The sequence below is a fragment of the Chrysoperla carnea genome, chromosome 4, assembly GCF_905475395.1.
Source record: "Chrysoperla carnea chromosome 4, inChrCarn1.1, whole genome shotgun sequence".
NCBI lineage: Eukaryota > Metazoa > Arthropoda > Insecta > Neuroptera > Chrysopidae > Chrysoperla > Chrysoperla carnea.
In genome coordinates this window covers 29,771,937-29,787,255 of record NC_058340.1, presented here as the reverse complement: position 1 = coordinate 29,787,255, position 15,319 = coordinate 29,771,937, and positions in this window count along the sequence as shown.

Below are 15,319 nucleotides of genomic sequence, written 5' to 3'. Positions count from 1 at the left end.
GTAATAAAACCGAGGTTCTGTCTGGCAAAATAAAATAGCATTCTATAATTATAAAACTAAAAAATCTAAAAGTTTTAAAACAAAATAGCTTAAATAGTTCACCAAAAATCTAACTCAAGTTTTCATTATATGAACTTTTTCGTGATGTGGTCTGCTTATATCAATTAGATTACACTGTGCTGCTTAACCTAAAGTCTTGTAAATAGATATACAGATGAACAAAATAAGCCTATATGTTAAACACCTAGCACCCAACAAATATTAATTTATGGATTGTAAAAACGTTTGATTTAAATCGCATTAAATTATTATGTTAACATTTGGTAAAAAATACCAGACAGCCATTAACAATCACTTACCTTGGTATGTCAATGAAAAAAATTACTAAAATTAACAAGTGTAAAATAATACCATTTAATTGCAGCAAAATTAACTTGACTACCTTGTAAAAATTTATAACACTATTTTTATATTCCTATAATTTTCTTCGTTAAAAATTAAAATTACTTACAATAATTATTTTGAAACATTTTACTAGTTAAAAGGTTTTTAGCATGTGGTACTCACATTAAAAAGTATATTGATTACAATAATATTCGCATGTATTATATTGAATATAATCGTAAATAAAACTAAAAAATTTGTTAAATTTGCTAAAAATGGGTGCTCGTAATATGAGCAATATCTTTATTTTTTAGCATGAGATCATAGAACATAAAGTAATAAGTTATTAAAAAATGTATTTGCCAACTTGAAAACCTCCATCGAAATGTATCAAATTTTGATTTATTCTATCTATGTTGAGATTATTTTAGGAGTCGCGGAAGCATCTTGACCAGTTACAGTTATTTGTGCCAGTTTTTAAGGGCTGTAAAAGTCTACTCTAGAAAAATGCCTTGTACAATGAAAGTGTACAAAATAATGATCAAGAAAGGACATTTTTAAGGTTCAACAGTTTTATTTTATTACTTTTTAACAACGGATAGGTTTTACAATTTTTATAACATAAGTATAAATATCAATGGTCTGAGAATTGATTAGACAATAAAAAGACATTTCTATTTCATACTTTTAAACAATATTGTTGTAAATTACTCTGGTTCTTTAATATACGTGTACGTAATTGAACGTCTTCTGAAACCTAGTTTAATTCAATGATTGTAGTTATATTTTTAGCCACAGGTAGTCGCATGACCGCATAATTTTTTCAATATATGCACGAAGAATTACAACCATATTTTATATCCTCTGACTCACAATATGAGTAAGCAGAAAATTTTTAATAGTTTAATAGTCTTTCAATAGTCATGAAAAAATGCCAATCCTCAATACTTTCTAGGTTAACTTTTAGTAATCATCGTTTAAAATACCTTCCTCAAAATAGTGCCCAGTTTCCTAATTCCTTGTGATACACTTGCTAAAGCCTTATACATCTATCAAAGCTAGTTCATAGTTAATCTTTATAATTGTTTGTAATTTGTTTTACAATGCCCTAGCAGCCATATATATCAGATTGTAAAGAAAATATGATGGATTTTTTTACAAAAGAAAGAAATTCTAGAAATATAATTATTTGTGATAAATGAAAACATGTTTTTTTTCTGCGGAAAGTGAGATTTCTTATCGTGTCATTAATACTAGGTAAAATATTATGTAAAAAAAAACAACTAATTATTTAATGGAAAAAGATATATGATATTGGTTCAAAGGACATTATTCTTCAAGCTGACAAAAAATAGAAATAAATCTTTAAATTCAATATAAAATATCTGTAGTTGTTTATTTTTTGATTTTTTTGCAGAATCTTATCGATTTTCCATAGAACAGTTTCCATCCAATTTAACAGTTTTAAGTTCCTTAATCCTATTTGAAATTAAAATGAGAAATTTTTTTTACCTGCAACAAAAGAATTGCTGACGAAAAATCATCCATGAAATCTGAAACAATAAAATCTGCGCTATCAAATAATATCTACCACATTTATCAGGTGTGACGTGTTGCCAAAGGGGGGCAATAAAAGTGTTTTTCCAAAAAACTTTTGTGATATGTGTATAGAACACTCTGTAAGAACTAGGCTATTAACGGAGGTCGGCCCCAATCTCTTCAATTATGCTGCTTTTGCTCAGGGAAATTGATATGAAAATTCTTTTGAATCTGTTTGTATTTAAGAGCTGCGAAGCAGATTTAATTTCTTTTATATTTTAAGAAAAAAATGAAGATTGCTGTTTATTAGATATAACGTAAATCTCATTCGTCGCCGGATTATTTATTAACTTTTAAAGACTAGATACACAACGGGCGTAAATTTGAAAATTGGATTTCGCTAAATTTCTATAAAACGTTTTCCATGCATAACTATTAAAACAATATTTATAGTTAAAGTGTAGTATAATATTAAAAAACTTACATGGTTGTGTTTCGAATGCTTTAATTATACATAGTGGTTTAGAGTTTAAAAGCATCACTAAAGAACTTTAAAAGAACCTTAGTTGGTACTCGTGATTATAAGTGATATATGTGCTATGGAACATATATAGGCTAATGTTTTTTTTACCGGGTGTTTTTAAAATTATTTTTATGAATTGTTTGTGGAACAATGAATTTTATCAATCGTTTCTATCCGATATTAGCAATCTTTATGCCGATTTAATGTTGGACTTACTCAAGCAAGTACAAATAATTCAAATATGCAAATTAATTATTAAATTTATATAACATCTAACTTCACTTGTAATCGAATTTATGTAATTATTTAATTATCAAAATCAATAATAATTCCTGTTTTGTATTCTCAAGTATGGCGTGTTCTTCATGGACAGTCAATATAACCTAACCTAAGCTAGCTTAATTAAGATATTAAAAAACTCTTACGCCAGTTTTCCACTAAACGGACAGTCGAGTTTTTGTTGAAAAAGGAAAACAAAACTGAAACTGTAATGGTTATTAGAATGAAAAACACTGAAAATGGAAACTACTGCAAGAAATGGTGAGACCAATGTAGAGAAAATGACGAATTATCCGTGCCTTTGGCACTAATCAAGTATACAAAAACTCGTTTTGGATCGAAATGGTCTCTTAAGAGATTTAGAGTTTAGAGAAAGCAGTAGATGTAGAAGAAGAAAAAGGCAATACACTTTGAGCAAAGCAAGATATGTCCAATCTTTAAGAGTTATGGATCCGTGAATATTATGATATTACAATATACAACATAGAAGGGATGCGTATAGAAGATCAATATATCTTACGATTTTTCGTTACCCATATTTGTATATTTTGTTCAAGAACTTAGTAAGAAGGTACTGCTGTATATTATTATACACTAGGTATATGATTTTATCCATATATCTAAATATATTACGTATATTATTCGAGTATACATATATAGTCACTATTATCCAAAGTTACTGTGATGAATGTTGGTCGACTATGCTAAGCTAGACTATAGCAGCTTATAGAAAAGAGCTTTTTCTTTATCGATAACCCTAAACGTAGAGCTTATAACTGAAAGGAGATACTATTCTTTAATCCTTCCGGTTTTAACTTATGAATGGATAGACATACTTTTAATAAATCTTTGACTAATCACAGAATTTTCACGATATTTTTTTCGTCCTGAAAAATAGATTTTTATTTGTTTCAAAAACATTCAGTAGTTATATTCCATATCTGAAAATATATACATTTCTTTGCGCTCCCACCATATTTATTTTGAATATTTGATAAAAATAAATTCAATAAAAATCCAACAATAAAAAAACAAGCAAATATAGCAAATTCAACTAAAAAATAGAAAATTAATTATAATAAATTTGAATTAAGAATAGTGAAAATAAGAAAAAAATTTATTTTATTGTGAAAAAGCGTGCTTTTTAAGATATTATCAAAATGATAATCCTTCTATTCATATGAGTCAATAAAATATTAATAGCTATTACACCATGCACCTCACGCTTTTTACACTAATCTTAATTCAAATTTATTAAAAATTATTTTCTATATTTAGTTGGATTTTCTTTAAAAGCGTGTTTTTTAGTTTTTTTAAACTATTATTTAGATTGAGGGCTTCTAATGACTGCCATATTAACTGTTTGATGTCATTAGCCATGTTCTTAATATATTGGTATCTAGTGATATCAGATAGCGTTTTTTATTATTATTTTCATACAGGAAACATGCTTTTTCATGATGTAGTGACAAAAATTTGCTTCCTTAACTTTTGATATTTAGGAACAGATACATTTATTCATGAACTTCTTATATTTAACAGCTTCTGACAAGCTTTATCATAGCTCTTAGATAATTTATCTCCTCATCATCTAAGTATCTCGATCTAGATAATTTATGTATAATCAAATAGAAATCTTTAAGTATATACATACATCTATATATTCATATGTGTATATACATATAATGTGTGTACGTATATATTTCATAGTATATGTATACTCTATAGTTGAATGGTTCTCAATGCGGCATGTTCAGGCAACGAACGGTACTATGTAAGTATATAGATATTTTTTTCTCTTATAGTATGAAAATAATAATAATTTCATTGCTAAAGGGAAAATTATTAAATAATATAGGCATATCAACATAGAATTTAGAGGAGACCCAAACAGTTTTAAAATTTTTATAAACTCTAACAGGATTTTAAAATGGGATCTTACTATCAAAAATGCTGCATTTTTACATTTAATGGAGTTTTAATATAAAAAAAATGCGAAAAAAGACATTAAAATATGGCAAATTTTGACTTTGAGATCAATTACGAGTTTTTACCATCTTGAGGTCAAATACAAGTTATATTTATTTTTTTTGAATCCTAAATATTCCGAAGAAATTGCTCCGGAATAACATTCTTCGTATACGATTTTAGTAGATAGCTTCAAAATTCCTAGTTCTCATCTGATTCTTGTATTTTACTGGTTAAATACTAGTTATTTCTTAGTTATTTCCATCTTTTAATTAAGGAGCCCTATGCTAAGAACTAAATGTGTTTCTTAACATGGCTATTAATGATACTACAATAAAAGGCAATTCGCACCGTGTGTGAGTTTCATTGGAGGTGTTTCCATGGTAACGATACACTACTTTAATTATAGAATTATATGGATGCATATATAATTGTATGGATTGTATTTATGACTTGATTTCTTATTTTCACAATTTTTAATGCATTAAGTTTAATTACTTAGTGTTTTTCAATAATTTTAATTTGACATTTTCTATAACATTAACATGTAAAGAATTGCAAATTAGTCATAACAGCCTCATTTATCGCCAAAATTTTTCTCTGGAAGCGCTGGCATCGATTTTACTGTCTCTACCATGACTACGCACACAACGAATAGCATGACGAGAGTAGCAAGTTTACTGTATTAACTAATGCTTCCTACCGTCTCGTGGCATTAAAATTTTCAATGATTTAAGATAAATTAATTCCGATTTCCCCTACAAAAATTCTATATAGATATGTGTATAGATATGTTATAAGTATAAATGGAATAATGTGTATGGAATATATACTTGATATGTGAGGTTATTTTATTTTTTTTACATTTCTATTCGATACAAACGCAATTATGCGAACCAATAGAAAAAAAAATGAAAAAAAAATATTAATAGTATGAATATGTATGTATACACCACTATTATGTAAAAAAAAATATTAATTACAAAAAATAAATTAAATAAATATAAGTATAGGGAAAAGTGTTGTACCTGAGCTCACTTTAAAAAATCTTAAAGGTATTGCTTTCTACACAGTAAATAAATTATTGGAAGTACTCGCGTTAGTTTGGCTGTTGATGTTCAAACACCAAGAGAATATTTTTTGAGCCAAAGATCTCAATGAAAAATTCATGAAAATATGTATTTGACTGCTTAAAAATTTAAGTATAGCAACTAAATTCTTGAACAAATGAAATTTACAAAATTTTAAAAATTCCTCGACAAATACGGTTTATTTCTTGTAAACCGATTTATGGAAACTTAAACGGTTCGACCGTAAGGGCTACAATGTCACTGAGAAACACATGGACGCTCAGATAAACACTTTAAACTTCTTCTTTAATCAATATCAAAGTGATGGTCGAGGACATCAGATGAGATGAAAAGGATACTTAGAGAGCTATCATTTTTTGGGACAAATTTTTGGAAATATTTTAATTGCAAATTGAAATATTTGAGTTGAGTTTGTTCTTTTGAATTATTGTTTTGAATTACCTAATTATTTTACCATATTGAGTCATGTTTATTTGACCATTCATTTCCATAGTAATTATTTATATGTAAAAATTATATACCTTTTCCAAACTGAATCGTTTCGAAGATCATCGCCAATTTTTAGTTTTTCCGGGTACAAAACTCTAGGACGCACATGAAACATAGCTATACAAACGCAAATAAAGCATAGCACACTCTCCGTTAAATAACCTTTCGAATGAAAAATTCACACATACATAGCTGTCAAACTTATAACACCCCTTTTTTAGTTCGGAGATTAAGAAAGAAAAATATAAGAACATGTTTACTGGCCACTTTTTTTTTACTTTGTATTTAATAGAGAGAATATAAGGATGCTCTTTGCAGATGGTACAAGAGAGAATTATTTTTTAGGAACTTCTCAATTGGAAATTGATGGAAGTGACCCAATGAACATTACGGCAAGTATCATGGTATACTATAATGTTGTACCATGGATCACATATTATTAATAAAACATTACTATAATTTTAATCGATATCCGTTTAATATTGAAATTGTCACAAAATATAGCTTTTAGGAATAATATAGCTACATAAAAAGATATTCTTTACAATGTTATAATTTAACGAATGGCCTTAAATCACGTTTAAATGTTAATTGTGATCCAAGGTACAACACTTTTCCATGTATATATACGATAAAAATAGATTTATTATACTCATACACTAACTCTTATATACATAATACATCCTTTGCTACAAAATATAACCGAATGATATATTACTGAATGAGATAAATATAGAAAAAATAACTAAAAATACGACAAATTTAATTTTAATTAAATGAATAAAATACTCTTGACTGAGGTTTTTGTATTTGTAAAGAGAAATGACCTTGGCTAATGTAAAATAAAGTGTATAAAAATCCGTGACTCATTTAAAATCAATGTTGATTTCATGTTAAAAATTCGGTTATTGATAAATTATGAATGTTTCAGTTCAATTTGAGAACTTAATGGAAAGTACTAGAAAATCGTTATGAAAAATGCTTCTGAAATACCATAAATTTAGTTAATTTGTTATATTCGGATTTAAAGTGGCTTAGCGGCTTTTGTTTGCTCGGGGTGATTCAAGTCAAAATAATATTGATTTTACGAACAGCATATGACTCAATGACCCAATCAATTTGGTTTTTTCAGAAACATTAAAAAATATGCCATTCAGAAAGTTCTACGTCAATGTGTTCGAGAATTTTTATCATGTATATTTGAAATATATCAAGGTATACTAAGTTAAGTACCAAGTTTGTAACGCTTTAAAATATTGAACGCTAGACACAAAATTTTGCTATAGGTGTTAATAAATTCACTTAATTAGTCCATTTACGGTTGTCCGTCTCTCTGTCCATCTCTCCGTCTGTAAACACGATTCGTGCTTAAGTAAAAAGTGAGGACGAGTTCGTAAATGAGCAACATAGGTCAATTGGATCTTTGGTCCATAGGACCCATTTTCTAAACCGTTATAGATATAACAAAAATGTAAATGTAAAAAATGTTCATTTAAAAAAATAAACAACTTTTGTTTGAAGCATTTTTTCGTAAATATCACTGTTTACCTATGAGGGGGCCAATTAGGCGCAAATCATATACTACGTGTGTTATATGGGAATATCAGTTATGTATGTGTGGCTATCTTTTTTTACTTACAGGACGTTAAAAAACAAACGATTGCGTAATCGACACTGTCTATACATGGTATTTCAAAAATTAACTCACTCAACTGTCAGATCATTTTAGTCTGTTATGATAATTCTTTTATCTTCAAGTTTGCAAAATATAGATCGCAGAAACAGAATTTGGATCAAAGATTTCACAAAACCATCTAATTGTATTTGTCCATCTATCTGCCCGGAAATTTTCAAAAACAAAAAAAGATAGAGAGTTAATTTTTAAAGCATGCCTATATCTTAAAAGTGACTTTGAGTTAGTTCGTACATATTTTAATTTTGGAAATAATTTTTGTACAAGTAACTGTTAGTAGACGCTTATATTTAGTAGCTACATTTTAATGTTTTTAATGTTTTTTATTTTTTTTCTAGGCCACTTCTTTGGGAATCCAATATGTTCGAAATACAATAATAACAATAATGAATGAAATTTTAGAAGATCAATTAGATATTGTGTTTAAATATTGATCCATATTAAGTATCCTTTAAACTAAGAATAAAAATTTAATAATTAGATACATTATGTAAATGTAAATTTGTGTCTAGATTGTTAATTTAGACAAAAGCCATATTACTTACCACCATGCACACTCACTTACCATAGTAATACAATACCTACGCGTCTAGAGCCTGGTGTAATATTTGAAAGTTATAAACGTTTGAGAGGCTGTAGTCAAGGTCGTTCCTGACACCTACCCCCCTCTTTCCGAAAGTTGTGGCGTATTTGAAACGTCGTATCTAACACTTTTTCTCCAACGAAAGTTGTTATAGCCGAAGACGTCACATTTAGGAATCGTGGATATTGAAAGAATGATTCAAGAAAGAAAAAATACACTTTCATCGATATTTCGTTGAATTTTAAGTTTAAAAAGTGACCAAAAGCAAGGTTTAGATTAGGATTAAAAAGAAAATATAAATCGATATTTTTCAAAAATAATATCGATAACTGTAATTGAAACTTTTAATCATTAATCATTATTTAAGCTTTAATGTAATTTAAAAAAAAATTCCATTTTTCTATGAATATAAAATTATTTAAATACTGTTTTCCTATGAACGCACATAAGGAAACAAAATAGGTTGGTGAATAAATGTCCTTAAGTTTTAATTTGATTATCGTTTGCTAGGCAGCTATGCATTTTAAGTATCCCACGCAGTTAAACATTTTTCAGGTTTCTCAAAAGAGAAGATTTCGTAAAGGAAAAAATTATTAGGCATGCCCTTGACAACATTCTCTAAAATTGTCAGCAGTTCAAAGATCCACGTTTGGTCCTGGACTCGGCATAATATTACAGTATAAGTTTATATGGTTATTAATAGTGATTACTGAATAACTTATTAGCATCCGTCTAAATCTATATGGTAAAGTATAAACATTACAAGTATATACCTCTATATAGAAGAGTACTAGTCGAATAGAAATATATGGATGGGGTATCCCACAGTACCATTCTAAACACTAGTAGTATGGTAAGTCGTTGGTTGGACTGTTAAACAAAAGCTTGAATGTAATTCTAACTTCTAATGAAATATTCACTCATATAATGCATAATAAAGCAAACCTTGCGGTCCTCACTTGTTCTACAAAGTCAATATTATGAACTGTTTGATGAAACTGGTTGATGAATCAACGGTACAAAATATGATGTGATTAAAAAAGTGTTGTTCAGCGATAGTCCTCATGTTCTGTTTCTTAAGAATAATAGATTCCTAATACAGGCAGTAAAATGGGAAAATATATAATTTTGAAATCGTTTGAAATCTTCCACTGCTGAGCTTAATTCCTGGACCAGGACTTCACATTCTTGAAACCTATTAGAACTAGGTGAATTTTGATCACAAATTTGAAAAGTATGACCCAAGTTTAGTAGGATAACATACTTATTTTATCAAAGTTGGGTAAAATTTTAATGGGATAGACCAAAATTAAATTTTTTGGATTCTGATGACGTCATAAAGTTGAAAAATTGGTTTTTTTGATAACACTGCAAATTTGATTCGATTTTATTAGAATTTTTTTTGAAACCCACTAATATTGGGTATTTTTTTCAGCTGGGATGTCAGTTATTGGCTAGCTATCACTTATATGCTTAATTCCAGGTCCAGGACTTCAAATTCTTGAAACTTATTCAAGCTAGGTTAATTTTGATCACTAATTTGAAAAGTATGATTCAAGTAGGTGTGCATACTTGATGAGTTCTATCATTGAAGACGGATAATTCTGATCTTGGGCAATGAGCTCCGAGTTGGAACATTGCACATACATTAAAATTATACATATTACAAAGCTATCATATATATACAAGTATTATAGAATTAAATATTTAACAGAGTCTGTTATGATCCATATTAGGATTTAATATTATACAATATGATATCGTTCGTTTTATATAATATTATATGTTGTGTATGCTATGACCTTGTGAAATTTTCTTGTTAGTTTTCTTTTAATCAGTTTGCATCTGGTTTATCTAAGGGTTTTAAAAGAGCTTTGACTACGATACGAAATTAATGTCTTATCTAAAACCACTTGTTTTTACTTTTCTTTCTAGGGCAAAATTTTAAAGTTTTTATAAAATGAAATGAAATCAATAAATTAAATTTTCTTTTCTTAAAATTTTGAATTCACTCTATAATGAAAATTTTCTAAAAAACTTACGATAAAATTTTTATTCTATAAGCCCTATTCTTTTGAAAAAAAATTCGTTAAATTTTGTCGAATAGTGGGTTTTACCATAGTTTTAGCATATTAACTGCAAATACCATGCAATATTACCATCCAATATTGATATATCTTGTTAATTTTAATATTGAACAATTCTTTTTTAAATTACTCATTTTGGTGAGATATATAATTCATTTTCTATGCAATGAGTCATAATTTATAACCATTTTTATTGATTATGTATAATTGCGTCTGTCAAAACTTTGATTATTCGCCTGATTCAATGGAAATTTTGCCTTTGTTTCAATTTAATGTTTGAATCAAACTTTGATTAGTATGGACATCGTTTTTTACGTGATAAAAGATTTAATTTTGTTAAAGGTAGAAATTTTTTTGTTAAAACTGAATAATTTGTTCATTTATTCCATATAAAATTAATTTTGTTTTAATTTTGATTAACATTGAATAAACTTCAATGTTCTACTTAAAATGAATAAAGTTCTTTTTTATTCTACAGCTAAACTTCTCCATATAAATAAATTGTAAGATATATTGATTTAAAAGTACCTCGGTAGTTTTATGCAATATGAAATATGAAATAAAAAAGTTGAAATGTAATAAAAAATTATTTAATAACTACAAAAAGTCATGTTAGTAATAAAAACAAATAGAATAATATATATGTATGTTCGTATAGAATGAGGATATTCTTATATAATACTACCTAAGATGGTACCTGATAAATTATTTAAAATTACGACTTGTATACATGTTCGTAAATATAGAAGGAACTCATCATATGTGTACACTGGAATTCATAAAAAAATGATGATCTATGTGAGTGGAATGGAATAGTCAAATAGGGTGTATTAATGAAATTTTTTTTCGCATTTCTTAACAAAATATGAAAATACCGTAAATTAAAATTTAAAAAGTTCAAAAAATACACATGATACAAGTTTAGTATTTTAAACAAAAAATTAGATGGAGGCTAGACAAAGAGATCGGACATAGTATTTGACATTATATTCTAATTTTGCTATACTAATCCATGGTAAATTATGTTTTACTAGAAAGAGATACGAATAAATCTTTGATAGTTTTTATCTTGGTTATTTTTATAGTTATTTGAACAATAATTTTTCTCTGCTGTTTGTTACATGAATTAGCTTTTATCAAAGAAAAGAATCGTGAATATTCCTTAGTGTGGTGTAGCACAAAATATTTAGTGTTTAAAAATTATAAAAATATTCTTCGAGAAACATTTTCTTATTGTCTTACTTCAGCTTGAGCGTTACAGTATAGATAGTATAAATTTTATTAAACTAATAATCTAAATAACTATTTTATTAAATGCACAATACATGTGAAATGTCAAAATAAAAAATATATTGAAACCCATAATACCGGACCCAGCCTGTAGCTGAGATACGTGAGATGTTTAGGAAGAATACTCGAAAGAAAATAGTAGAGGTTCAAAAGATAGAGGTATCAACAACTGTGGATATAAATAAGACAGAAGATTTGTATAACTCTTTGTTCATAAGACAGAACTGACAACAAATTACAGTTCTAAGAGAATCTGTCGAGATAGAAAGCGCAGGCATGCATTATGTAACGAATTCCAAAATATTAGAAACACAATTAGATCTAAAAATTATACTCGCATAAGTTTAGAAGGAAATACTTAATCAACGTGTCCTCCAGTAACATCAAAAAGTGATGCTCATCAACTATTCTCTTCTGTATTTCCAACAACATACGACGAAGGTTAAACTAAAATTTTAAGTAAACACGTAACATTTAAAAAAAAGTCCCTCGAGTAGCTATTTTTAAGGACTTAATATTACGTTTATTCAAACATAGATCAAACGGGCAAACTTCTCTCTGTGACGGTGAGAGCGTTCATAGGCATGGTCTTCCAATCGTTATTGGTATATTCAATTCCGTTCGTGTTAACCCAATATGTACAATATGAGCGTATAATCGATAGTTGGAATGGCATTTGGAATTTTGAGACATTCAGATTTTTGAAATTTGAAATTTGAACACATAATACATATTTCTCAGCTGTTTTAGTATCAGATTAAAAAGTGTGTCTTAAATTTTTTGAACAGTAAGTCCAATGTACACATGTATATATTCACATACATAAGACCGAATAAAAGCTAGTAAAAACAAATATATTTATATGTCAGACACAATTGTCGCTTCGCTTGACTTTCATTGCTCCATTCTTATGTGTATATTTCGACCAAAAACAATATTAATATTCATTTATATACAAACAAACATGCATACATACATACATACATACATATAAAGGTAAAACAACCATATTAGGTATATACCTTTCTGAAATTATTTAAACGGTATTTTGTCAGACATATATATGCATTTTACTTACCTTATTTCATGTATGTCGTTTTGGTAAGCGTGTTTTGTGTGAACAACAGTTAAAGTTGGAGGTGGATAATGTGTTTTTACTAAAAAAGAAGGGACAAAAAAAATTATATTTCTAGTCATGTAGTAATAAAACATTTTGTTTAAATTTTTAGGATATAAAAGTTTTAAAAAAAAGTTGAATAAGGTTGACTTTTTTGTAAGTTTATGTGACAACAAAAAGTTTTCAGGGAAAAAACAATATTTATCGGTTATAATAGGGGTTGAATTGTTTAAAAATGTTCCTAATACGGCATACAGTAAAGCATAATGACCATGCAAGAAATATTTTTGTAGTTTTTTTACTAATATTTTATATTTTAAGGTTCCATAATTTTTAGATTCATATTTTTCCAAGAATCTTTCTGTTTGCAGGTTCTCTGAACCTGTTCTTCAATCTGAGGATATATATACCACTTTTGAGTATTCTGATAGATGGTATTGTATACAAATGATCCAAAACTGAAAACTAGCCTAATCCATGAAATCTCAGAAGGAAAAAAATGTTTACTTTTAAGTCATTTTTCACGATCACTGTTTTAAGGATACATTTAAAAATTTCTGTGAGGAGTTAATAAATTGTAAGATATTTAAAAATAAATTCAAGAATAAATATATAGGTACATTTCGACAAAGGAACACATCAATTTTCGTTAGTGAATAATCTTTTTTTTAAAACAAGTCGTGATGGATGGGGATTTAATAAGCCAGACCAATAACTTTTTAATGAATAAATAAATTATTATATTTATATATTGATAAGTCGCTCTATTAGCTCAGTTTGTTAAGGTGTAACCAATTCCGTCCGCGGTATGCTTAGGGTAGCGGTGCACTCAGCCTCTAAAATTGAGGAGCTGATAAATGAAATTATCAGCGGAAAAGTGGTAAAACACATATTTGGTATCAAAATGGGCTCAATAGCCTAAGTGTGTCCTTCGTGGACAGCCAATATAACCTAACGTAACCTAACCATATATTGATAAACTATGATTATTTTTTCTTTTAAAAGACTTTTGAGTGTCATAAGTCTTAGCCGTTAAGTTAGTGAATCCTCTAATGGTTGAAAATGCTGCCCTTTGTTTTACCTTTCTTTCAAAGAACTTTTAAAGCAAAGTATAGTTATAAATGAAACTGAATCTTTTCTAAACCAAATTATTCATGACCAAATATGATTCAATTAAGAGTGAGAGCTAAGTTCGTGAGTAATTTTCGTGTTTTTTTTTAAAGGAATCCAATCCCATCTACTCAAGAGCTCCATTATTATACCATCAACTATTCAAAAAAGTATTAACAATAATAATAGAAATGATAATAAAGTGAATGTTTAAGATAAGAGATCGAAGAAAATTGTTGAAGTTCCGAAAATCAAAAATTCTTTATTAAGAAACTTGTACTAATTATTCATCAGAAAGGATGCAAAAAAATCATAGAACTTGGATTTTATTATACAAGTAGGGTCTAATTTTTGGGGTGAATATAATAACTTTCTACCAGTTTAAATAAAAATTATAGAATTATAAAATAGTGAAATTTGCTGTTTTATTTTATTATTTATAGAACCAAATTAAATATTTAAAATGATATAAATCTTTGAAAGCAAATTGATAATAAAAGTGAAAATCGTGTTAGTGAAGAGAAAAAACGAACTTTACTTTGTTTAATGTTGTCCATTATTAAAACTGAATTTATTTGTAAAGTAATAAAATAAACTTAAAAAAACAAAAAGAAAAGTAACAAAAAACATTTTATATACGACTTGCCCTTGATAAAATACAGAATTTAAAATTGGCAGTGAAACTATAAATTTTGCAACCTTTGTAGTAGTGAAATAAAATAGAATTGACTGACTAAATCTGAAAGCTACTTAAGACATACCTCACTCGATGTACAACACACAAATATGGCTTGCGAGCAGGTAGTCGAAATTTTTCTCTAATTTTACTATTTGATTTCTTTAGAAAAGACAAAATTTTGAGGTGGTGGTAATCTGACTTTTTTGAAAACCTATAAATTAGTTAAATTGACTGAAAGAGAGCCAAAAATGGTATATGTGATAGCGTTAAGTACAAGATGGATGTAAACTTCAGAAGTGAATGTGTACAACTAGATGTTAAAAAAAATTCTAAATACAAAAGTTCAACGATCTATGGTTTTGAAGTTATACGTACAGACGTCGCGAAAAAATAAATCAAAATAGGTTCAACGACGGAAAAAATAAGTCTAATAATAAGAAGTTAGGAAATGTTTTTCTTTAAGATTTTGTTGTGTTTTTTTCTTGAC